Source organism: Phyllostomus hastatus, unplaced genomic scaffold, assembly GCF_019186645.2.
Source record: "Phyllostomus hastatus isolate PE091 unplaced genomic scaffold, TTU_PhHast_1.1 phas_scaffold_193, whole genome shotgun sequence".
Lineage (NCBI taxonomy): Eukaryota > Metazoa > Chordata > Mammalia > Chiroptera > Phyllostomidae > Phyllostomus > Phyllostomus hastatus.
In genome coordinates this window covers 208,138-232,786 of record NW_025334015.1, presented here as the reverse complement: position 1 = coordinate 232,786, position 24,649 = coordinate 208,138, and the positions used below count along the sequence as shown (strand labels likewise).

The 24,649-nt window shown below is 47.5% G+C and overlaps 1 protein-coding gene across 1 annotated transcript in view; it reads right to left on the bottom strand.

The window, feature by feature from the left end:
• The window catches only part of GRIK4 (glutamate ionotropic receptor kainate type subunit 4), a 508,786-nt gene extending 485,618 nt beyond the window's left edge, over positions 1-23,168 (bottom strand). The window contains exon 1 of the mRNA XM_045860306.1: positions 22,794-23,168. The gene's annotated coding sequence lies outside the window, so the exon portion shown is untranslated. The remainder of the gene's footprint in view (positions 1-22,793) is intronic.
• Between the last annotated feature and the right edge of the window lie 1,481 nt (positions 23,169-24,649).

The window sequence follows — 24,649 nt, the reverse complement described above, 5'->3', positions numbered from 1 at the left end:
CTGATCACGCTATTCCTCCATTTAAAACTTCTCAGTGAATTTCTGTAGCTTTCAGAATAAAGTTAAAACTTTTTATTGTACATACAAGACCTTCCATAATCTGGCTCTGCAGAGACACCCCAAAGTGTCCCTGACTCAACCCATGGTCTAACATCCTTGGGCAGATGACAGCTGTGAGACAGCATGGTGCTGAAGGACACAGCCCCTCTGAATCAGACACAAGAGTTCATGTCTCTGGTCCTCCAGCAAGGGCATGAGGGATTTGGTCTCTGCCACCTCAGCAATTAAAGGAGATGCTAATACACGTTGTGTGTAGGGTTATTATAAGGACTAAACTAGAAGATCCAAGGAAAGCCCTTAAACAACATCAGAAGCTTAGTGAGCACTCAATACAACATCATTATTGTCATGATTAGCCCTTAGCCTCATTCTAAGCCACCTCTCCTTCCAGGCCCCCCAGACATCACACACTGCTCCCTGTGCAGAGGAAGCCTTTGCTCTTTTCTCTGCCAGGCAAACTCCAACTTCTCCTTTGAAATGAAGCTCTGGCTGAATTGCACGTATTATGCCTCCTCCAGGAATCTTGTCCTGCTGCCCACGTCCAGTTTGAGTCCTCTCTGGGTCCCCAGGGCCTCTGCCTTGGCCTCCATCTTGGCGTATCATGTTGCATTGTATCACCTGTTCACTTCTCCATCTGAAGACAGGGCCTGGCATAGAGTGTCCAAAAATATTCATTGAATGAATGAATAAATAAGAACTAAGGGTCATCTAGTAATTCTCAAAGCACCTAACCTTTCCATGCCCTTCCAAAGAACATCACAAAACATTTAAGTCCCCAAAAGAAATGCACCAGGCTGGCTCTGTGCTAGGTCTCTAGACACGTCAGAAAACTCCAGCTGAAGAATGAGTCATAGGAATCCACTTGGGAGTAGTGGCTACAGGGAGGCCAGAAAACAAAAGATGCTCATTGTAAAGCCAGTAAAATAAAACCAAGTTTGTGGGGAAGGGGTGCAGGGAAGGAATCAACATTAGAGAAATAAAAATGATGACAAAACAAGCAAATTATTTAAGCAAACTGAGAAGAGAAGGACAGATTAAATCAAACCCCAGACAGGCAAGACGTGGACATTCAATTAACAGTTACATTATTACTAATTTATACAAAACATCTAAAAATACCCTTCCTCCCTCTGAGAGGACCCCAGTTCAATGCCTCCCAGTATTCAGACATTCCCTGCTAACCCCACGGAACTGAGACCCCTGAGCAAAACACAATGGGGTGAAGAGTGGGCCTGGGCAGGTGCACAGACCTGGACCTGGGGAGGGGAAAGGATGTTCAGAGCAGTGAGGCCATGTCAATTCTGGAATGAAATAGAAGCAAGCAAAGACTGAAAGAGGGCACAATCAGAATCAGCAGACCAGCCTCACAGCAGCCCAGGGTCTCAGTGGCCACTGGCCCTGCCTCTGCTTTTGGACGTCTTGCTCCCCACTGCCCATGGCACTTTAAAATACTACCTGCCAAGGTCCTTACATGTGTAAGTTTTTCTTCATGCCTGGAGCATTCACAGATGGGGCAGGTAATCTCCATTTCAGGGGAAAGGGGAAAGAAAGGAACGGTACCTACTCCTTGTGGACACCCCAAGGTCACTGACCCAACCCTTGGTGTGACATCCTTGGGCCAGAATCTCAAGACAGCAGGGCACTGAAGGAGCCAAGCAGAGCTCAGTTCTAGCCACACATCTGAGTAGGCCCCACTCCACTCCAGGCCTGTTTCCTGCCCCAGTACGACAGGATAATACTGGTGCCCAGCTCAGAGCTAGGTGAGAACTGCAGAGCACATGGGCAGAGCACCCGGTCCCAGCCCTGACTTGGGCTGTATTGCAGAACACATGATGAATGCTGGCAGCAGGGAGGGCACTGGCAGGGGGAGGGCAGGGAGGGAATGCCATTCCTCTCATTCCATCGTTTCTGATGGGTGAAGTCTTAAAGATGTTACAGGTGTTACCTACCTACACACACCAACCACAAGCACCCTCTAAAAATGCCCAGCTTCAAACAAACCAAATGCTCCAAGTGGAAAGCAGGAGTGCTGTCTCCAGGGCTGCTAGGCCCTCCTGCTCCCACAGCCCTGTGTTCCCTCTTGACCCTGTAGAGTTGGCCAGGACAAGTGTCATCCCTCCTATTTTATAGATGAGAAAACTAGTTCACAAAGAGATAAAATGATTTGCTCAGAGTCACACAGTAGCAGGTATTATCTTTCTTAAATTATGTTTTGCCAGCCCATGATGCTCCTGAGATACAAGCAGGACCAACACGTTTTAACTACCTGCTATTAGATAGCTAAACACTGCTATCTATAAGAGAGGGGTCTAACAAGCAAAGCTCTCCCCACCCCAAAATGCTAACTAGATCCAAGTGCCCTCAACACCCAGGACCCTATCTCATCTCCTACATTCCCAGGCTCAAGGGAGCCTTAGTATGTCCCTTGGTTTTTCTTAGCTCTTCTCACATCTCTGCTTTGCTCGATAGAACCCAGCCTCCTCCATAATTCAGATGTCAGAGATGGAAGCATCAACTGAATCACAGAATGAAACCCTGCAGGAAATGGCTTTCCAAACTATGACTTTAAATATGGATGCCTAAAATAGACATTTGGGAACTACTCACCCAGCCAACAGTCACCTCCTCAGTCTGGAGATGTGACTACTATTGGCAAATGTGCTTTCTAAGAAATTTTAATGTGTAAATTAACAAACTCCCAAATGGCAATGGAAGTGGAGAGCTGTTTCCAATAAGAAGCCCTCCTATGCCCCTCTCCAGGAGGAATCTGCAATAGCATGGCCTCCCTGTCCCTCTTCTCCAGGAAATATCCTTCTCTGAATCCTCTCTCCACAGGTCATTGACCAACTCATTTGCTCACCATTATTCTTAAAATTCAAATATTATAAGCAATGGAACATGAGCAATAAGTACCAATACACTGTTTGCACTGGAATTAGCTCTGCACGTCCTGTGACAACAAGGCCAACTGTCAAAGCCAGACTCCCCCTTGCCTGTACTTTGTGGTCTGGACACAGGCCCTTCCAAGGTCACAGACTGTTGGGTAGCAAGCAGGATAGGGGGGCACTCTGAAGACTCACACCTGGGGCTCCCAGATTCCTAAGCAGGGCACTGAGCTACCTGGAAGAGTCTTCAATACTAGAAAAACAAGAATTGGATCCCATGGTGCACACTGAGGTAACCACTCTGACCTTCCATTCCCTCACATGGAAAATGGGCCAATAAAACCCACTTCCCATGATTTCTGGTGAAATTAAATGAGAAGTTGGATACAAAAGCAACTAAAAGCAAATTTATACACAGTGGAGATGGTGGGGGAGGGGTAGGAGGGAAGCATCTCTGTACTGGAGTTGTAGAATACCTGAAGTCACCTCCACCTGGTTCCATGAAAGGACTGAATGTTGGGCAGCACCTTTCCTGGCTCCTCTCACACCCTACAAGGGGCTTACACATCTGAACATCCAGGCATATTTCTACACAGCTGTCGGGAATTCAGTGCTGAACAAAAGAGTGGTGGTCACTGGCCTAAGCTGGCCTCTAGACCCCAGACTCTAGGAGCTGTTTGGGGTTCAGACTCAACTGGAGAGAGTCATGGCCATGGGCAAGCCTTCCATAAACAGATGGGCACAGCTGGGCTCTCAAGGAAGGACCTCCTGAGCCTTGTTAATCTCTTTGGTGCTCAATGGCATTGCTGCTTTCAACAAACATTCAGAAGACCCTCCTGTATGCTGGACTCTGGGTTACTCTGTGGCACCTAAGTGGATGGGGCTATCACATCCACTGAGTCCCCAGCCTCCTGGAGCTCAGTGCTCCGTGAGGGAGACTAAGCAGTACATAGGCGGTGTGGGCAGTGTTCCAGAGTGAAGAAGTGCAAAAGGATGCAGGGGCACACAAGAAGGGGCTCATTAAGGTTGGGGGAGGAAGTAGGAAAGAGCTTCCTGAAAGGGGAATGGATAAGCAGGAGTGAAGCAAGAGAAAGAAAGCAGTTGGATGCAGGGTTCCAAGAAGGGTGAACAGCATGTACAAAGATCCTAACGCAGAGATGCCAGTTACACTAAGGAACTGGAACCAGCACTGCAGATGTGTGCCTGCTAAATGAATAGAATCCTTAAAAGGGGTTCAAAAGAAGGGTCCTCAGAGACCCTACCCTCAGCCAGCCTCCAGTCAAATAGGGGGAGACAGAACCAACATAATGGAGACAGACTTAAGACAAAAGCAATCATAAGCAACCAGGACATGTTAATGTGCTCAGTCTATTGAGTTAAGAACTCAGCAAGTGTGTAAGTCCCTGCTGATGGTTGGAATGTAACCATCAAGAGCTGAAGGGGTTAATCAGGGCAGTCCTCCCAGAAGAGGTGAGCCAGCATGCTTAAGGGTAAAGAAGCTATCTGCCCTCTAGCACCCTGAATGGTGCCACTAGGCCCCTTTCCCCCCATCTGATTGGAAACCTTGAACACAGTAAGGCTTTATCTGCTTTACCAGTTGCATATAAATGCAAACACAATGTCATCCCTCTCCACTAGACTAGGCCATATATCAGGGACATTTAGTCTAAGGTAGGCCAACTTGCTGAGTCAAATAATAAAGTCAACAAAAGCACCTGGCTTCCCATCTTCCTCCCAGCCCCCAGTTCACCCCTGGAAGATGCCATCTGTGCCCCTGGCCTGTCCTGGTGAGTAGGATGCTTTCTCTGAAGGTGCAAATGCCTTACTCAGGCTCTAAGACATAGCGAGGGAACTCTCGTCATGCAGATCAGCTCCCTCCTCCCCTCACTACTGGGAGGAGTACCATGCTTCTACCTCTCTCATCTGGAAGACATCTGCCTTGGAGAGTTTTTAATAAGCACAATATCACTTGCCCTGGGACCTCTACCCAGCCCCTCCCCACCAGCATCCCAGTGATTTCAGCCTAGATACTGGGTCTTAACATGCAGCTCACCTGGGTATGTGCCTGATAGGTGCTGGCTTACTGCCTGCTATAGGTTTGTACAATGTGTCTTCCCATCTCTTCTCCACAAGCCTCAGAGTCACAACCCCCAGAGAGCAGGACATGCTTCTGTAGCCCATTCCACCCCCTGCCTAGTATAGATGGGGCTGGCTAAAGGCTGGGAAAGGCAGGGAAACCTGTGAATCAGGGCCCAGCCAGGTGGGAACAGTGGAGCAAGGTACTTGTTCTCCTGTTTTGAGAAGAGTCTCCTTTTCTTGTGAGTCAGTCTAATAAGAGGCTTTAAACAAGAATGGTCCAGGGCCAAGGATCCCTTTATGAATCCCAACTCTGCATGTCACATGACCTTGGGCAAGTTACTGGCCTCTCTAAGTTTTCTCATTTATAAAAGATAATTGGACTAAATCTGACCTGACAAATTCATCATGCCCTGTGCCCATCTGTGTCCCAGGTAGCCCATGCTTGGCCCCAGACCTGTCTCAATTCAGCTGCAGGCACCATTGCCAACCAGCAGAAATGGGCATAGGAGAAACCTAGCTAATACTGCTGACCACTGCCAGCACCAGGTGGCTGGAGTCCCTAGGACTCTGCCATTCATAGCTCCTGCCCCTGCCCCAAGGACCAGAGGTGAAAAGTCATAGAGGGCTCATCCCTAGGGTCCTGGGCCCATCTTCATAGTTCTCACACAAAGTTAGCCTTTTCCTGTGCCCCCTGTCCCTGTAGCCTCCATACCCCACCCTGCTTACTGCTCTTCTATATTACTAACTTTATGTGGCAATAAATGAATTTTTGGTTTCACAGTCCCCAGATCATACTAGGTCTCCACAGGAACATCCCTGGGGCCCAGGCCTCTGCTTCCAGAGACTTCTCCTGATTCATTAGAGTGGCAGGCCCCCCACTCTGATCTATAAGTCAGGGCTTCTCACCCATACACCACCTCTGCTCTCACCAGACATCTCTGTCCAGTCCACCTCAATGGCGCCCTTGGCTGGGTTAGAGGAGTAGGTAAAGTGCTTAGAGCCAAGGTCCAGTTAACCTATGTACTACTAGTTTAGCTTTATTATGGGTAATGCTAATCCCACAGTCCACCAGTGAAATGTGTTTTCAAATCCACACAACTGACATTTTAAATTCACATATTTTTTAGTTCATTTCCAGAGCCAAGCCTCATTGCTAGCCTAGGGCTCCAGGACCCAGGCCTCTGCAAACAAAGGGATCACAAATGACACCATTCGTTCAACAAATATTTACTAAGCACCTACTGTATTCCAGTACCGTCCTGGTTTGGGGACAGCAACTCTGAGAAAGAGACATAGGTCTTGTGCCACTGGAGCTCCTGCCTTGTGGGAAAGACAGACAACAACCTCTGCTCACATCTTTGAAGCATCCAAGTGTGGGCTGACTGCCTTACCTTGCCTCACTCCCATCCACCCTCATTCTCCCTAAGATGAGCTGCTTAAATTCCTTCTGTGCTGGGTGATGGAGGCTGGGGCTCCTTGGAGAGGCATTCATTGGCAATTGCATACAAAGAAAGGGTAATTCTACAATTCAGTTGTCAGACTTTGTGCAAATTACTCAGGCTCTCAGAGCATCCTCTCTCTCCTGGATCAAATGGAACTAACCCCTGCAGTGCAGGGTTGCTGTGAGGATTCGTGACAACATATAAGGATGGACACTTGAGAAACAACAAGAGCAGCAGCATCATTGACCCAGGAATATAGGACAACAATTGGCTCCACTCCAGCTACTGAAGCCCATGGTGAAGCTATGTCCACCTCTGCTAACTGCCATCCCCAAAGAAGAGCTGAGTAGAAGACAGAGAGTCCAACAGCAGCCTGCTGGATCAGACTCATACTGATGGAAATGTGCTTTCTCAACAGACTTTCCACTACTCTCACATAGTCCAACTGCTCCTGTACTTCCAAGTTGCACCAGTATCTGGCAGATCTCATGTTCCAGCCTATTTACTTTGGATCCTGGCAGGACTCTTACTTTTTAAAGGAGAGTGAAATAGTGCTATTTTATCTCAAATGAACTGATGAGCTTTCTCCACCTAGTTGCTCACTCTTTACTCTTAGATTTGGGTCACAAACTTTGTAGTCCTCTGACAGGGTATCTACAACATCAGCTAGCCTCATAGAGCTCAAAAAAGCAAGTCAGTCCCCATCTTAAGTGCCCTGCCACCATGACCCAAGGCCCAATCTAGAATCTGACAGATTCAAAAGATATCTGCATGCACATTTTTAAAGATTTTATTTATTTTAAAGAGGGGAAGGGAGGGAAACAGAGAAGGAGAGAAACACTGATGTGCAGTTGCCTCTCATATACCCCCTACTGGGGACCTGGCCTGCAACCTTTTGGTTCCCAGGACAGCACTCAATCCACAGCTACACCAGCCAGGTCTGCATGCACATTTTATAAGGGGCCAGTTCTGGGGTAAGCCCACCCTGTGCCACATGATGGCTGTGCCTGTCATATAATAGGTACTCAAGAAATATGTACAATCCTTTGCATCTCTGTGGTGTCAGATGTTACTTCTCTTTAATTTCCAATTTTATTTATTTGGGTCCTCCTTTCCTAATGAGTCTGGTTAAAGGCTTGTTAATCTTTTCAAAGAACCATCTCTTGGTTTCGTTAATCTTTTGTATTGTTTTTGTCTCCATGGCATTTGTTTCTGCTCTAATCTTTATTTCCTTTCTTCTCTTTACCAGAGGCTTTGCTGACCTTTTTCTAGTTATTTTAGGTATAAAGTTGGATTACTTATTTGAGATATTTCTTGCTTCTTGAGGTAGGCCTATATTGCTATGAATTTCCCTCTTAAAACTGCTTTCACTGTGTCCCAAAGATTTTGGTTTCTTGCATGTTCATTTTCATATTGCAAGGTAACTTTTGATTTCTTCCTTGATCTTATTGTTGACCCAGTTCACTATTTAGTAACATGTTATTTAGCTTCCATGTGATTGTGTGTTTTTCACGTTTTTTTGCTTTCATTTTTAGTTTCATACCATTGTGGTCAGGAATGTTTCATATGATTTCAATCTTCTTACATTTATTGAAACTTGTTTGTGTTCTAACATGTGATCTATTCTACAAAAATGTTCCATAAGGACCCAGAGAGAATGCATATACTGGTTTTTTGGAATGAAATGCTCTATAAATATCAATTAGTTCCATCCAGTCTAGTGTTTTGCTTAAGGCTGCTGTTTCCTGGTTGATTTTCTCTCTGAAAGATCTATGTATTGATGTCAATAGGATGCTAAAATCCCCTCCTATGACTGTATTACTGTGGACATCTCCCTTTATGTCCATCAAGATTTGCTTCATATATTGAGGTGCTCCTACATTAGGTGCATAAATGTTTACAAGGGTTATATCCTACTGGATTGATCCCTTTGGTATTATATAATGTCTTTCTTTGTCTCTTATTATGGCCTTTGTTTGGAAGTTTATTTTGTCTAAGTATTGCGACCCCAGCTTTTTTTCATTTTCATTTACACAAAATATCTTTTTATATCCCTTCACATTTTTACCTGTACTTTTTGTTCTGAGTCTCAGCATAGACATGGGTCTTGTTTTCTTATTCATGCAGCTTCCCTGTCTTTTAATTGGAAAATTTAGTCCATTTACATTTAAAGTGATTATTGATAGGTATATTGCCATTTTATTCTTTATTCTTTTTTTTCAATGTCCAAACTTTATTTTTATTTTATTTTAAAATATATTTTATTGATCATGCTATTATAGTTGTCCCATTACCCTCCCTTCATTCCCCTCCACCCTGCACACCCTCTCCCACCCACATTCCCCACCTTTAGTTCATGTCCATGTGTCATAAGTTCTTTAGCTTCTACATTTCTCACAATATTCTTGCCCTCCCCCTGTCTATTTTCTACCTATCATCTATGCGACTTATTCTCTGTACCTTTTACCCCCATCTCCTCCTCCCATTCCCCTGTTGCTAACCCTCCATGTGTTCTCCATTTCTGTGGTTCTGTTCCTGTTCTAGTTGTTTGCTTAGTTTCTTTTTGGTTTTCTTTTAGGTGTGGTTGTTAATAATTGTGAGTTTGCTGTCATTTTACTATACATGTTTTTTTTTATCTTCTTTTTCTTAGATAAGTCCCTTTAACATTTCATATAATAAGGGCTTGGTGATGATGAACTCCTTTAACTTGACCTTATCTGGGAAGCACTTTATCTGCCCTTCCATTCTAAATGAAAGCTTTGCTGGATAGAGCAATCTTGGATGTAGGTCCTTACCTTTCATGACTTGGAATACTTCTTTCCAGCCCCTTCTTGCCTGCAAGGTTTCTTTTGAGAAATCAGCTGACACTCCTTTGTAGGTTACTGTCTCCTTATCTCTTGCTACTTCTAGGATTCTCTCCATTTTCACCTTGGCTAATGCAGTTATGATGTGCCTTGGTGTGTTCCTCCTTGGGTCTAACTTCTTTGGGATTCTCTTGGCTTCCTGAACTTCCTGGAAGTTTATTTCCTTTGCCAGAATGGGGAAGTTCTCCTTTATTATTTGTTCAAATAAGTTTTCCACTGCTTACTCTTTCTCTTTTCCTTCTGGTACCCCTATAATTTGGATGTTGGAACGTTTAAAGATGTCCTGGAGATTCCAAGCTTCTCCTCATTTTTTTGAATTCTTATTTCTCAGTTCTTTTCTGTTTGGTTGTTTCTTTCTTCCTTCTGGTCCACTCTGTTGTTTTGAGTCCCAGTTTCCTCCCATCACTATTGGTTCCCTGTGCATTTTCCTTCATTTCTCTTATCGTAGCCTGCATTTGTTCATCTAATTTGCAACCAAAATCAACCAATTCTGTGAGCATACTGATCACCAGTGCTTTGAATTGTGCATCTGATAGGTTGGCTCTCTTTCGGTTGCTTAAAAGTACTGGTTGTGCGAATTTCATGCTGTTTGAGCCATCTCCCCCGCCCCTTTGGTCTGGTTGCACCTGTTATGTATGGGTGCGGAGACTTAGGTGTTCACCAGGGCGGGGCACCCCAGTCGCTGGATTGTGACATTGTATGTGGGGGCAGAGTCTGAGAGGGAACAATGGCATTTGCTCCGCTCTCCTTCAGACCTCAGTCCCTTCTGCTGCTTCCCCTGAGCAAATAGGGCCCCTCTGGTGCCAATTCCCATGTGGGTGGGCTTGTGCACCCTGTGGGTCTTTCCAACGACCTCTCCTGTGAGTGGGGGAGTCACTCCCGGTGCCTCAACCCCCACAGGTGTTTTCAATCAGTGTCCCAGGGCTCTATTTCCCAGCGCTGTGATCCTTGGTTGTGCGCAGTGCCTTGCTTTACAATCACCACCTCTCTGGGTCTGCCATTTGCCACCCCTCAGCCAGGCTCTGCCAGCTGTCACTTGTGAGCTCAGGGTCCACCTGCTTCAGTCTTGTGTGCCCCGGATGCCTTATGCGCCGGGTCCCAATGCTCTCTGCTCTCCATGATGTCACCCATGCCTGGCTGCCCGACTCTGCCCCTCCTACTGGTCTGGATGAACAGGTCTATTTTAACTTCTTGGTTGTCCAACTTCCATACAGTTCAATTTTCTGTCAGTTCTGGTCGTTATTTTGTTGCTAAATTGTTGTTGTCCCTATCTTGGTTGTACAAGGAGGCACAGTGTGTCTACCTATGCCACCATCTTGGCCACATTCTTTATTCTTTATAACTACATTCCGCCCTTGCTCTATTTTTTCCTTTCTGCTTCTTAAAGATGACTCTTTAACATTATTTTGTACTGGTTTGGTGGTAATACATTCTTTTTGTTGTTGTTTTTTGTCTGGGAACCTGTTTATTTCACCTTCATTTTTAAATGATAGCCTTGCTACATAAAGTATTGTTGGTTGTAGGTCATTGCTTTGCAACACTTTGAATATTTCATGCCAATCCCTTCTGACCTGAAGTGTTTCTGTTGAGAAATCAGTTGACAGCCTTTTGGGAGCTCCCTTCTAAGTAACTCTCTCTCTTGTTGCTCTTAAAATTTTCTCTTTGTGCCCTGCCTGGTATGGCTCAGTGGACTTAGTGCTGGTCTGTGAACCAAAGGGTCACCGGTTCAATTCCCAGTTTGGGTGCATGCCTGGGTTGCTGGCCAGGTCCCTAATGGGGGTGCACAGAAGGCAACCACACACTGATATTTCTCTCCCTCTCCTCCTCTCTCTCTTCCCCTCTCTCTAAAAATAAATAAATAAAATCTTTAAAAATTTTTTTCTCTTTGTCTTTAATATCTGGCAGTTTAATTATGATGTGTCTGAGTGTGGGACTCTTTGAATTCATCTTATTTGGGATTCTCCTGGACTTATTGTGCTTCCTGGACTTTTGTGTTTTTTTCTTTCTCCAGGTTAGGAAACATTTCAGCCACTATTTCTTCAAATAGTTTCTCAATCCCTTGCTCTCTCTCTTTTCATTCTGGTACCCCTGCGATGCAGATATTGTTATGCTTAATGTTGTCCCAGAGATTCCTCAGATTGGCCTCACTTTTTTAAATTCCTCTGTTAATTTTTGTTGCTCTGCTTGGGTGTTTTCTGTTATCTTGTCCTCTAAGTTGCTGATTCAGTCCTCTCCTTCATTTAATCACTGTTGATTCTTTCTAGCATATACTTCATTTCAGATACTTCTTCATTTCTCACTAGTTCTTTTTTATGGTTTCTATGTCCTTTATAAAGCTTACTATCTCTTTAAGTTCTCACTGAGATCATCCATTCTTCTGTTAAGGTCCTTTGAGCATCCTTATAACCACTGTCTTGAACTCTGTATCTGGTAGTTTGGTTGCTTCCATTTCATTTAATTCTTCTTCTTGGGATTTCTCTTGTCCTTTCATTTGAGGCATGTTTCTTTGTATCCCCATTTTGTCTGTCTTTTTGTGTCTGTCTCTGTGTATTAGGTAGATCTGCTACGACTCCTAAACTTGTTATGGTGGTGGTATATTACAGGTGTCTTGTGGGGCTAAATTTGCACAGTCTTCCAGATTATCTGAGCTGGATGCTCCAGAAATTTCTCTTGTGTGGTTTATGTGTACCCTCCTGCTACAGTTGGGTCTTTAGTGCTGTTGGGTCATTTGTGAGTGGCATTAACCCTCAGGCTGGCTGACTATATGGACAGACATTGATCACAGTGTATGAGCTGCTATGCAGGAGCTGCCCCTGAGGTGGAGTTGTTTCCAGCAGGGTCTGTTGCCTACCGAGATCCCCCAACTTTGGGTGTGCTGTTTGTGTGTCTAGTTGGGTTGAATTCTGGTATGGTGTGTAGCCCACCACTGGTTGTGTTGATTCTGGGTCGACTTGGGCACGTTTCTTATGCAGGTTGATGTAAGACACTGTCTGTAACCAGCCTTGGGCTATCTATCTGGAGCTACCATACAATTCCTGTTTGTAGCTTCCTCTACCAGGCCTGGGTGTGCAGGGGAGGGACCAACCTGTGTACAAGGGTAGGCTTCCTCCAGCTTTGAGCTAGGGAGGAGTTCAGTGAAAGGTCCAAAGCACTCTGAAGTCCACCTCCACTTGTCAGTTACTCTGCCACTCCCTGAGGTTGCCTAGTCTTCCTCCAGAGCCCTCTGACTGTATAGTAGCCCAGGTTGGCTGCACCCCACAGACCCTTCCACAAGGTATGAGCTTGATAGGGCAGGGCAACCAGGGTCGAGGGGATAGGGCTAGTGGGTCTCCTGCTTGGGGGCAGTGCAGTCAGGCACTCAATTGGGGCAAAGGGGCCATACTCCAGAACCATACTGTCTCTGCCAGGGTCTCCAGCCCTAGCTTCCTCAGGAGGAATGGACCACAGGTTCAGGTTAGATGCAGCTAGCCAGCTCTACTACATGAGCAAGATTAGCAGGGTAGTGCCCCCAGGAGTAGGAAGACAGGTTAAATGAGTCTCCCATGGGTGTGGGGGAATATGCTGGCTGAGCTTACAAAGGGAGTGAGAATGCCCCTCTTCATACCAGAGCTGCACAACCCAACGCCCACCTGAGTCCCAGACAAGAGCTCCCAGGGGGATGTGCTCTGAAGGCCCCAGCTCTGAGCAGCACTCCAATCTTCCTGAGGGACTGAGCTCAACAGGGCAGGGCCACCAGGAGTCAGAAGAACAGGCCAAGAGAATCATCAGGTGGGGGGGGGAAGGTAGGCACTGGCTTTTCACACAAGTAGGGAAATTCTGTTCCCCATTCCAAAGCTACACAGCCCAATGACTGTCTAAGTTCCTATCAAGAGCTTCTCCAGAAAAAGAGCGCCCCAAAGGCCCCTGTTAAGTGCATCCAGCAGGCCTTTCTGCAAGACTTGAGTTTGGCAGTGGTGTTGCCAGTAGATGGTGGTCCAGGTGAGTGTACTCCCCAGGTGGGTGCTGTTAGAACAGGAGTGGGAGGATGGCATCTGAGGTCAGTGTGGGATAGAGACTCAGCATAGGGACTTCAGTGGCTGACCTTACAGGTTCCTCCTCAGGGTCACACCACTCAGATCTTTTCTTTATGACTATCATATGCCCTGAGTTGCCTTCCCTCTACCAGAGGCCCGGGTGAGTGTCTGAGAGCAAGTTCCTGTGGACTGACCCTTTAAGAGAGCACCTGTGTCTCTAGAAGACTCCATTCTCTTCCAGGCAAGCAGTATCCCTGATGATTTTCATAGTCAGATGACCTTCTCTTCCTGGCTTTAGTGCTCTGGGTTGGGGATATGAGCATAAGGTTGAGACCGCATGCTCCTCAGAGGGGACACTTATGCAGCCAAGATATCCCTCTATATTCTCAACCACTACACGTGGATGTGGGGGGCCAGCCCTTTCCAAGTTTCCATCCTTCTTACCAGTCTCTTTGTGGATTCTCCTGTAAACTTGGTTATAATACTTCTATTCAGCTAGCCTTCAGGTGGTTATTTAGGCTGATTGCTCTATAATTTAACTATAAATCTGGTTCAGCATCAGGAGGAAGTAAGTGTAGCTTCCACTTACTCTATAGCCATCTTAGATCCCTGGAGAGTTATCTGTTAAATGGATGTATGAAACTTTCAACACAGCCATATGGCCAAGGACCAGGCAACAACATGCCCATAACACAAGTCCTAGCCTTGGACATTTCTCTGAATCTTCAAGACCATCATCTTCTGGACTAGAGGACTCCATTTGGGGTAAAGAATCTTAAAGGAGACAATCCTGGTATTCCTTCTTCTTCATGTGGTATCTTTATATCCCAAAGGCTGGTCTCAATGTAAGGAAAGGTATAAGTGCCTTATAGGGTTCAAAGAAGGGATATAAAGCAGGGACTCAGGAGAAGTACATTTGGCTTGATGTAAGGTAAAGCCTTCTGGTATTTTTTTGAAGAAAACTCCTAGCATTTCCTGAGCACCTTCCAAATGCCAGGCAGTATGCTGAATACTCCCACATACTCTTTGGTTTACAGCTGTCTGGAGTGGGTTGGCCTGCCTTATGAGTCATCAAGACCATGGCCAGGCTGAAAAATTTATATCACTTACTATTAAGTTACCTCAGGCAAGCTACGCAACTTCTCTGAGCCTCAGTTTACTCATTTGGAAAATGAGACAATGATAGTTCTTACATTAAAAAAATTAGAACATAGTAAGTGCTCAATAATATTAGCCTTTAGAAGATGGGGAGAAAGAGTGGGGAGTGGGGGAGGAAGCAGCTGAAGCAGGATCACTAGCCAGTGGAGATTCTTTCTGTAGATGAGAGGAGGGCAGCAGGTAAGATGGTGAATAAATTGATCAAGTTCCTTCCAGGAATAAGAATCTATGATTCACTTAACCTCTCACGGTTTCAATTTTCCTAGCAATGAAATAAGGCATTACCATTGCTGGACAAATAATGCTTTAATATGTATAATATTCTCAACCTTGGGAAGAGTAGGTATACCAAGGATCACTGTCTCCACCATTTGTGCAGGCCACTGATGGCCTACAGAGGGTGCTGGGTATATTGACAGAGCTCTGGGAAGTAGAAGGAGTTCTGGATCCTTATCTAAACTCCTAATCAAATAACTCTATTGTTTTCAGCCAATTACTAAAATCCTGAGAGTCTGGAACAATTCCTACCTCCCCTACCTGTCAAGTTTGTGAGATTCTCAGAGGAGGAGCAAAAACCACCAAGAACACTGTTAAGTCTTTGAATGTGTGATACCCACCAGCAAGTGGCATTGGTAGCTCCAGCATAAGGGAAGATTGTACTGATGGAGGCTGGGGTGAATGAGGACTAGTGAGAAGCTATACCACTTCTCCCCAGAAGAGGACACCATAAAGTTCTTCTGGCCCTCCCTAAATTCACTTAAGTCTTCTCTACTTCTCAAAAAGACTTGCTGCCTCCAAAAAGAGAAATGCTCAAACTCCCATTCAGTCACCAACCTTGATGGGGACATTCTTCTGTCATGATCTTATCATGACAGGGAACACAGCAAAGCTCAATAATAACCATGACTGTAACAGCAATGTTCCATCAGCTTTCTTCCAGAGATGCCCCATCATACTGCAGAGAACTCAAACTCTAGTTAGACCACCTTCCTGGGCAGTCATGCCAGCCAGCTAGACTCCAGGGCCCTAGGGGGGATGGTGATGAGATGGATTCTGGTTCATCTGGGCAGGGTGGGACTGCTGTAACCTTACCTGAGCTCCACCAATGTTCAATCTTTTGGGCTCATGGGGGGGTTTTGTCAATGCCTCATTTCACTTTCCCCCAGGTGTCATCCATGTTGGAAAAGGTTTGCAAAGTATTCAGGGACCACTGCAGTAGCTCTGTTAGGAGTGGTCTTTAATCATTTCCCCAATATTATCAGTGACCTCTCACTTAGAGGTCAAAGAAATCAGGCCGAGAAAAGGGAAGCAACATTGTGTATCAAGGATCCACTGTCCCTTCCTTGCCTATGAGATGAGGAACTGAAGTAGTGAGATAGCCAGTGGGGAAGTCAAGGAAATTAGGAGAGGATCAGTGCACATTTCATATGTATGTGCCTATGTACACACAAGTGCATGCACACACAGAAATTTTTACCAACAGCATTTTAAACAGACCCTCTGGATATGAATTCCAACTCTATTCCTTACTAGCTATGAAACTTTGGGATAATTAATTATCTCTGAATTTCAGCTTCTAAATCTGTAAATGGCTTTGATAATAGTACCTCAGTGTTATTGAGGATGACCTAAGATAAGGTACCGGCTGAGATTTACAGAGGTAGGTATAATGCTCACCAAGCTCCTCACCCAAAGCCACAGTCACTGGAAGAGCTGAGAGTGGAATCCTGAGCAATCTGATCCAGGAGCAGCCAACAACTGCACCACATAGCCTCTAGGGAAGGATGGGGTACCCTACTCAGGCCACTCACAAAGGTAGAAAGAAGCAAATAGCTGCCCCCAAAATGTGACAGCAGCACTTTATTCCTTGAACTCAGTCTCTCTACTGGGAACCCTTGCTGAGCTGGAGAGGAAAAACCACTCCAGCTGCCCCAGCACCCCCAGATGTGTCTCCATCCTCCACAGCTTCTTAAGCTTTTCTGCTTTATTAAGTGTGCCTTGTAGCCAATCTCTCATACATCTTTACCTCCTCTGGGCTATTGATTTCTCATTGTATCACATCCTTCTCTTTAAATCTGGCCCTTAAACTCCAATTCTAAACGTGTGTTTACTCCACAGCCATTGTGCAAGGTCACCACTATGACTCCCCTGTCCCTTCACTGAACTGGGGACTCTTAAAGGTATAGTTTGTTGTTTGCCCATGTTGAGAGGAAACTGAGACAGTATTAAGGAGCCTAGATTTCCTGTTTCCCAGCCAGCTCTTTTCCACTGGTGCACAACATATCCCTCCCCACAAAGAGAAGCACCCAAGACTCTCTGCATCTCCCAGCTTCTGTTTCAGCCTTTCTGTGACCAAAACACCCCACAGCACCCCCAAGAGCAACAACCACCACTATCTGATTTTCTCTGCTTCCTCTGAGCAAATCCTCCCTGAGAAAAGCCTGAGAAGAAGATAGGGCCCCGAAGGCTGACTTCTAAGTGAGGAACAGGGCTGATTTCCTGGTGAGGAGCAAGGGCTCACAGGGGTCAGAGACCTGCCTGAGGCCTCCCACAGTGAATGGCGGGCCAGCCTCAAACGCAGGATTGAGTGACAAAGTGAGACCAACTGATCAGCTTCTGAACTCATTACCTGACCCCTACCCCAGCACCCCTGAGGAACAGTTGGATACAAAAGCTGGCACCTAATGGGTAGACATACAGGAGGGAAGAGCCCAGTGTGGCTCAGTGGATTGAGTGCTGGCCTGCGAATCAAAGGGTCACTGGTTGGGTTCCCAGTCAGGGCATATGCCTGGGTTGCAGGCCAGGTCCCCGTTAGGGAGCACGTGAGAGGAAACCACACAATGATGATGTTTCTCTCCCTCTCTTTCTCCCTCCCTCCACCCTCTCTAAAAATAAATAAATAAAATCTTTAAAGAAGAGAGTCATAGCAATCAAAAAAGCGACTGAAGCACCCTGGGACACCTTAATCCTGGAGGCTGAAGTCCCAAACAGCCCTCCTCCCCTCCCCTCCCCTCCCCTCCCCCCCCCCTCCTAACATCCACATTCTATGGGTTTATATCAGTTACAAACCTTTGTAAAATATGAGTTGAGGCCACCTAAAATAAATATTTATTTAACACCTACTTTGTGCAAGGCACTTGGGATATGACTAACCGTAAGCAAAGCAAAGCAGATGTGGAGTCCTGACCCTCCTGGAAGTAAGCTTCATTCTAGGTCCCCTGGAGGTGACAGACACATGAGTACTTTCAAGAGCAGTGAGTGCTAGGCACAGGGGTCTCAGTGCAATGAAGGGAGGGCAGAGAGGGCTCACAGTAGCTGTAGAGGTAAAATCCAGTCATTAGAAATGCTTAGAACCAGCCCCCTTTGCATCACCTGGTCTGAGGTGCATGCCCTTGCACAAGACTGCTCAAGTGCTGTCCAGGAACTCCACCAGCCACTGTGCTCTGTCCCCAAATGCTCCAGTAGCCTCCCTCATAGCATGTCTGGCAAGAGACTTATCAGTATTCACTCTGAAATGCATCTCCTTCTGGCTTCTCTATTTCTGAAAGTGGCATCACATTCTCTCTAGTCTCCAGAGCTAGAAATCTCAAAGTTTTCTCTGACACTTTCTGCTTCCTCATCTGCTATTTCCAATCTGTCAGCATGTTCTGCTCGTCTTTGGAAATGTTACTCAGTGTAGTACCCTTCTGCTTTTATCCCAGTCCCCAGGTCTTCAAATTCTCTCTTGGCACTTCATAATTCTGCCTAAGGATCCTCAATGTCTCCCCAAACCAGATGTGTCAACTTGAACCTCTTCTCTTTGGCTTTCAAGGTCCTCCTGAATTGAGTTATTTCTGCTACCCACCAGAAGACTAGACCTTTTCTTTCCTTGCCTCACCCAGTCCTCAGATATCCCATGCCCGCACTCTGCCTGTGCAGCACCTCCTCACCCATAGAGTCCTTCCTCCTGTCACTGAGTTCCAGCCCCACCTTTGCTGGTGACCAGTGCACATTCACACATGCCTCATGTTCCAATTCTGTGGTGTGTTTCTGTCCTTGCCACTCAAATCCTAAAGCTGCAGAAGGAAAAGCCCTGTCCCACAAAAGTACTTTTAACTAAGTAATCCCCACTGGGCTGTAAGTAAATGACACATTTACATTTACTGGATTCTGTAATTTAAAAAACCTGTGAAGAATCTTTTTTAAAGAGCCTCTCCTTACCTTTTTTGGACCCAAGAATGGGAGGAAGAAACTCGGGTTCTGGAGTGTTCTCTGGTCTGTGAAGTAGCACTGGGTGTCATACTGTAGGGCTCCCTATGGACCTTCGTTCCTCATTTGTAAGAAAGGTTATGCTCACATCTAACTCATAAGGAAGCTGGAATGATTAAATGAAATAAGCAGAGTGCTCAGACAATGCAATATTACATTGATTCCCTTCTTCCTTCCCATAATTTACCTTGGCTGGCACTATGGTATAAGATTTTTTTTACACTGGATTTGCATGTAAGGCATACTCTAGTTTATGTAACCAAATGTTATAATCAATTAACAACTATTCCTTATGTTTTTACTATAAGCAGGGGCCAGTTTATGGGTTGTGGAAGGATAGCACTTTCTCAGTTAGGAGTCCAGGATGTGAAAAGGCACCAGGCAAAGGCTTTGCTTCTCAAGGGGTTTGCCTTCTGGGTGAGGAGACAAACAGGGGTCGATAATTATCAATATCAGGCAGAAGCAGGAAGCTAAAACAGTGCCACAAAGAGGCAGTGTGGGAGGAATGGCCCAGGGTTGGTGAGTACCTGCTGGGCGCCCTTCACACTGACACAACACATTCCCATCCAATCACATTCTTGCTGAAACAACCCTTTCAGGCAGGTGAGCTTATCCCCATTTTACAGGTGAGGCAAATTAGGTTAAGCAATTTGATCCAAGTCACTCAGGGAGCAACAAAAGGATAGGAACCTAGGTTTCCCCAACACTTAGCAAATACTTCCTGTTGGGACCTAAAGATGGACAGGGGTGGGGGTGAGGATGTTCCCAGAGGGAGGAAAGAAAAGAATCTTGAAGAGGGTGCAAAGTGGTGGTGTGAAGGTGAGCAGAGGGTCTGATCCAGAGGCATAAAGCTGTGGCCAGCCTGTGAATGGCTTTAACATCCAAGCTGCTAAATGGAAATTTTATCCAGTATCCCAGGGGGTTGCTAAGGGCCCTCAAGATTGGGTCACAGGTCACAAGCACCTTGCTTTGCAGGAAGGCAGATGTGGCCTCAGGCTACCCAGGGAAGAGACTGTATTACCATAATCCAGGGGTGGACCACTAAAGTCCTTACTGGAGGTGGGGACAATGGTAAGGTGGGAAAGCTCTTCTTCTCAAAAGAGCTAAGAGGGCTGAAGTGATAAGGATAGGAAAGTGGAGTGGAGGAGGCAAGGAAAGAAGACACCCAGGGGCCCTAGGGGCCAGGCCTCATGCCTTGAAGAACCTGGAACTCTTTTGCAGGAACGAGTCAAGAGAAATAGCTGGCCTGGAGTTGGGGTGGCAGGAGATCCTGGGTGCCGGGGCATCCAGTCTAAGGGCTGAAAGAATGCAGAATCAAGAATTAGCTAGACCCCAGGCCCTGGGAGGCCAACCCTTCAGCCCCATAAGGAGAAGAAAGTGCTGACCTGACACTGGAAAGCATGGAAAGGAACTGAAGCATCAGATGGGGAGAAGAAAGGCTGAACAGCTTTAAAAGCAACAAGTAGCAGCAAAAATGGCACTGGACTGGGAATCCAGAGGCTCTGGTGTAGCTGCAGAGACTTGGAATAGTCTGTTTCTTGGGAATCAATGACACCTTCTTAATGGGTGGTGGTACCGATCAAATACTGATAAGGCCTTAGAAGAGATCAAATAAAGTAATTTTTCTAAAAAGCATTTTGAAAACTGGAACTCAATACACACATAAGGGATTAGTACTATGCCCTTAGGGCACAGCAGGATTAGAAATAATAGATGCTTTGTTTTCATACATGTTCACCACCACTACCCACCCTACCAGGCACACAACAGGGGCTTCCTCCATTTCTTCCTTACTACTCCTCTTGTCCTCCTAGCAGTTTCCTCTATACCCAAGACAGGTCATCCTGTCTTCTTCCTTCCATTGTGATGGGTTTGAGACCAACATCAGGGGAGCCTCTGCCTCTCAGAAGCTGGGACCTTCCCCCTGGAGTCTCTACTTCTTTCCCATTGGGTTAAAGTTCCCTCACCATCCTCAGGGAAAAACAAACTGGAAAGTAAACCAAAACATTGGCCCAGTCTCTGGGAAGCATGCTGGGGAAAATGTCATTCAATGATCAAGATACTTTTTGGAGTAGTGAATACAGAAAACACAAATAACCAGAATCCCCTCTCAACACCCACTCCATTAACCACTGCCTCTTCCCCACCATGCACTCCCCAGAGCTCTGGGGCCAGCTTTGTTTGCCTCTGGTCTCGGGTAGCAGGTCCAGAGGAAGACTGGGGGACAGAGCTGGTGAGGCACACAGAAATTGGCGACCAAGCCTGAGCCACAGCCCCCACAGAAGGCTCACTTCACAAGAAATGAACAAAATATGGAAAATTAAACAAACCCAGACACTGTGTGCTTATTAGATTGACTCTCCAAAGGGTCACAACCTTGATGAACACATCCAGCCAGTGAGGAAAATAATAAACCTGATTAATAATGAGACATGAGCTGCAGCTTCAGCAAATACAACCAGCCTCATGATACCCAGTGGTGTTCCAGGGGATTCCATCTGTGGGGGATCGGACACAGCTGACCTCTCCAGGCCCCTTGCCTCTATCCCATGATCACTAGGGAAGTAAAGTGAAACCAGATTTCTCTCTCAGATGACCACTGCCAACCCAGCCAGACTCTCTCCCAAACAGATGGCAGCGGTTTGCAGGTGCTCCTTGAAGTCTCACAGTTGCCCTGGTGGCACAGGGAGCTTAAGGGAAGGTAGTTCTCTTTGTTCCTAACAGGGCCCAGTGTTCTTGGCCAGTCCTGAGATGCCCATCATTTGGCAAAGGGTTAGTAGACCAGAGCTCTCCCTTTCTTCCCAGACAACCCAGGAGAGCCACTGGAGAGCCATAATCCTTTGGGAGACATGCCCAGAAGAGCCACTGGAGGGAGGCAGGGAGATGGTACCACGTGGCATCACCAGACAACAGCACCAGGAGGAAGATGGCAACATAGAGATTCCAAGAGCTGGGCAGCCAAAGGTCCAAAGGGGTTGAAGTTCTGCACATTCCCCCCTATATACTGCTAGGCAGGCCAGAAGGCCCTGTACCTCCTGCCCCACCCCAAAGTCCCTGGGGCAACACTCCGGGGGATCCAACTCCTCCCTTCTCACTTTCTTCAGCTCTAGGGAGCCAGGGAAAGATACAGGTGCTTTCAGGGCCTTGAAACCCCTGTGCCAGGTGTAGCAAGCTGGCCCTCCACCCTGCCAAGTCTGAGCAACTCACTGCTCTGCCAGTCCTCACAGAAGAACATGTCCATCAGCGCCCCTGTCCATCTCCTCCTTAGCCTTTTCCCCTATCTCTTGCCCACAGGAAGGTCTCTCGAGTTTCTTCCTCGCTTCCCACTCAGATGAACTAGGGTGGGATGGATGGGAGCTCCATCAGGTCAGAGAAAGAAAGTCATTTCTGATAGGGCTCTGGATTCCCCCAAGCGACCAGTGTGTAGGCTGGTGATGGCGGGGATGGGGGTGGCCAGAGTCCAGTGCAGGGGCAAGGGGCAGTAGAGGTAGATATTAGTGAGAAAAGAGGGAGCGGGCTTCCGGGAATCCAGGGCTGAGCTGCACTGGAGGCCGTAGCCCCGGAAGCAGGAGACCAGAGATCTGAGAAGCAGAGGGTGACGGAAGAGGTGTAGGGGAGACGCGCGGGTGTGAGAAGGGGCCGTCATCCCTGCAGAGGGCGAAGCAGGCTGGCAGTTGCATAGGGGAAGCGGGAGGCCCAGAGTGGGAGCATCTCGAGCCCAGGGAAAGGATGCGGAGGGGCAGACAGTGATGGGGGCTGGAGAAACTACGGACGCAGGGCCATAGAGAGGAGCCCAGTGGGGATCGGAGGGCAGGGACAGGCTGGCAGGAGGCGGGAGAGCGGAGAAAGGGCGCAAGAGCGGGGCCGAACGTCAGGGGCAGGGTGCAGGGTAGTGGCCCCAGGGGATAGGGAGCGACAGCGACTTCAAAGTAAGGGATACGGACGCGGGAGGGAACACACGCTGGAAGCCCAACACAGATGGGACGCGAGGGCGCGGGGTACCCCGCGGTGCGGCCGGGGCCCCGCGGCCCGCCCTGCCCTTACCTGGGTGGCTCCGCACTTCTGGCTGGTCTGGGGCCGGACTGCCCAGTCAGCGGGCGGGCGCTATTTGCTTTTTCTTTCTCTGCAGCAGCTGCGGCAGCCCTGGCCTGATCCTCCAGCAGCTGAAGGTAGAGTCGTGTCCGACCGCGAGAGCCTGGAGCGGGCAGCGCGGCAAGAGCGCAGCCCAGGCGAGGGGCGCCGCCCTGCGGTCAGCGCGGGACCTGCGACAACCCGTGCAAGCTGGCCAATGGGGGAGGGGTGATCCTTTCCGGTCTGGGCCGCTTCTCCGTAGGCAGTCACCACCCACTCAGTGCCTTGGGCTGGAGCGTGAGGAGTGGGGCAGCGGCGGGTCCCAGCGGCTGGTGGCGAACTTGCTGCTGTCCGGGGGGCTGAACAGAGCGACAGGCGCCCGGCTGGGGACGCGGCGTGAGAACCACGCGCAACCGGGGCGCCAGTGGACGAAGGGCGAGCGCTGCGGTGCACCGACCTCAGAGGGACCTGGGCGTTGCCTGCACCTGGCACCGCCCTGCACAGAAGGGCAGGCAGCCCCTCTGCCTACGACCTGAGGAGTTGTAGCCCAGCCAGCTTCGGCATGTAAAGGGCGCCTCCTGGTGGGATTTTGGAGAACGGCGCCGAGGCTGAGCGTGCCCTGTTAGACTGGTAGAGAAGATGGAGACCCAGGAGGATTCACGGGGAGAAAAAAGACCAAATTGTTCCAGGAGGCTGAAGAAAAGCGTCTTGCATTTAGTAGTTCCAAAGCACTATTTTATGGATACAATCATCTTGGGAGGAACGGTAATCCTCATGTTAAGAATAAGGATCCTAAGTCTAGGAGAGGTGAAGGTACTAGCCCTGGAGCCCAGGCCTCCAAGTGAACAAAGTTGTGAGTGACAGGACCAGGAGAGCAATCAAGCTTTCTGACACGTTGTCTTTGACTCCACAGCTGCCCTCAGGAGGAGGCTGGGGGGATGTGGGATCCTGATGAAGGAGGCCTAAAGATATCTGACCTCCTCATTAGTTCCTCATGAACATTAGTCCCTCTTTTGCAAACCACAGGGTCTCTGCCTTAGACAGACAAGAGAACTGATCACAGAGCCCTTCCATTTTCAAGGGCCTACACCCCCACACCCAACTGTCAGTGCACCCACAACCTAATCATATTCCTTGCGAAGGGCTTGTTCCCAGACGTACCAAGTTGGGTCTTGGCACAAAGATAGCTGTACTTTAGACTGTTCATTGACAGTGCATTCCCTGGGGAAGGCTAGCCACCCTCTGTGACCCAGGCTGCAGAGGGGAATGTGGGTGACAAGATTTCCATCTTCCCTTCCTCACCTCCACACATGGGACTTGATGAATGTTTCTTAGGGAAAACATAATTTAGCATCTACTGTGTGCCAAGGCTACAGCCCTTACACAAGTGTGGTTTCCAGTAACCTTCACATTAAGTTTGCAAGGTGGATGTTAAGGTGACACAACTCCATTTACAAATGAGGAAACCTGATACAGTTTAAGATCACCTGCAAGCCAGCCATGCCCTGGGGTGAATTAACCATATAGCACTAATTTCTAATTCTAGCTCTAAACCCATACACTAGGCCTCATTTGCAAAATGGGCACTTGGCACCCTGGGCTAAGCAGAAAGTACTCTGGAGGAGTGAGGGGCAACCCCCTGTCCTGGGCAAGCTGCTTCATGCTCCTCAGCTTCAGTTTCCATATCTCTAGAGTTGAGAGAAGCAGACTGGACAATCTCTAAAGTTACTGCAAACTCTGAAATGCCAAACATGGATCCCCGGGCCATTTTTACTAGAAGGACACAAGATCAGCAAGACCACAGAAGCTTAAGTGTTTGGGAAGAAAAA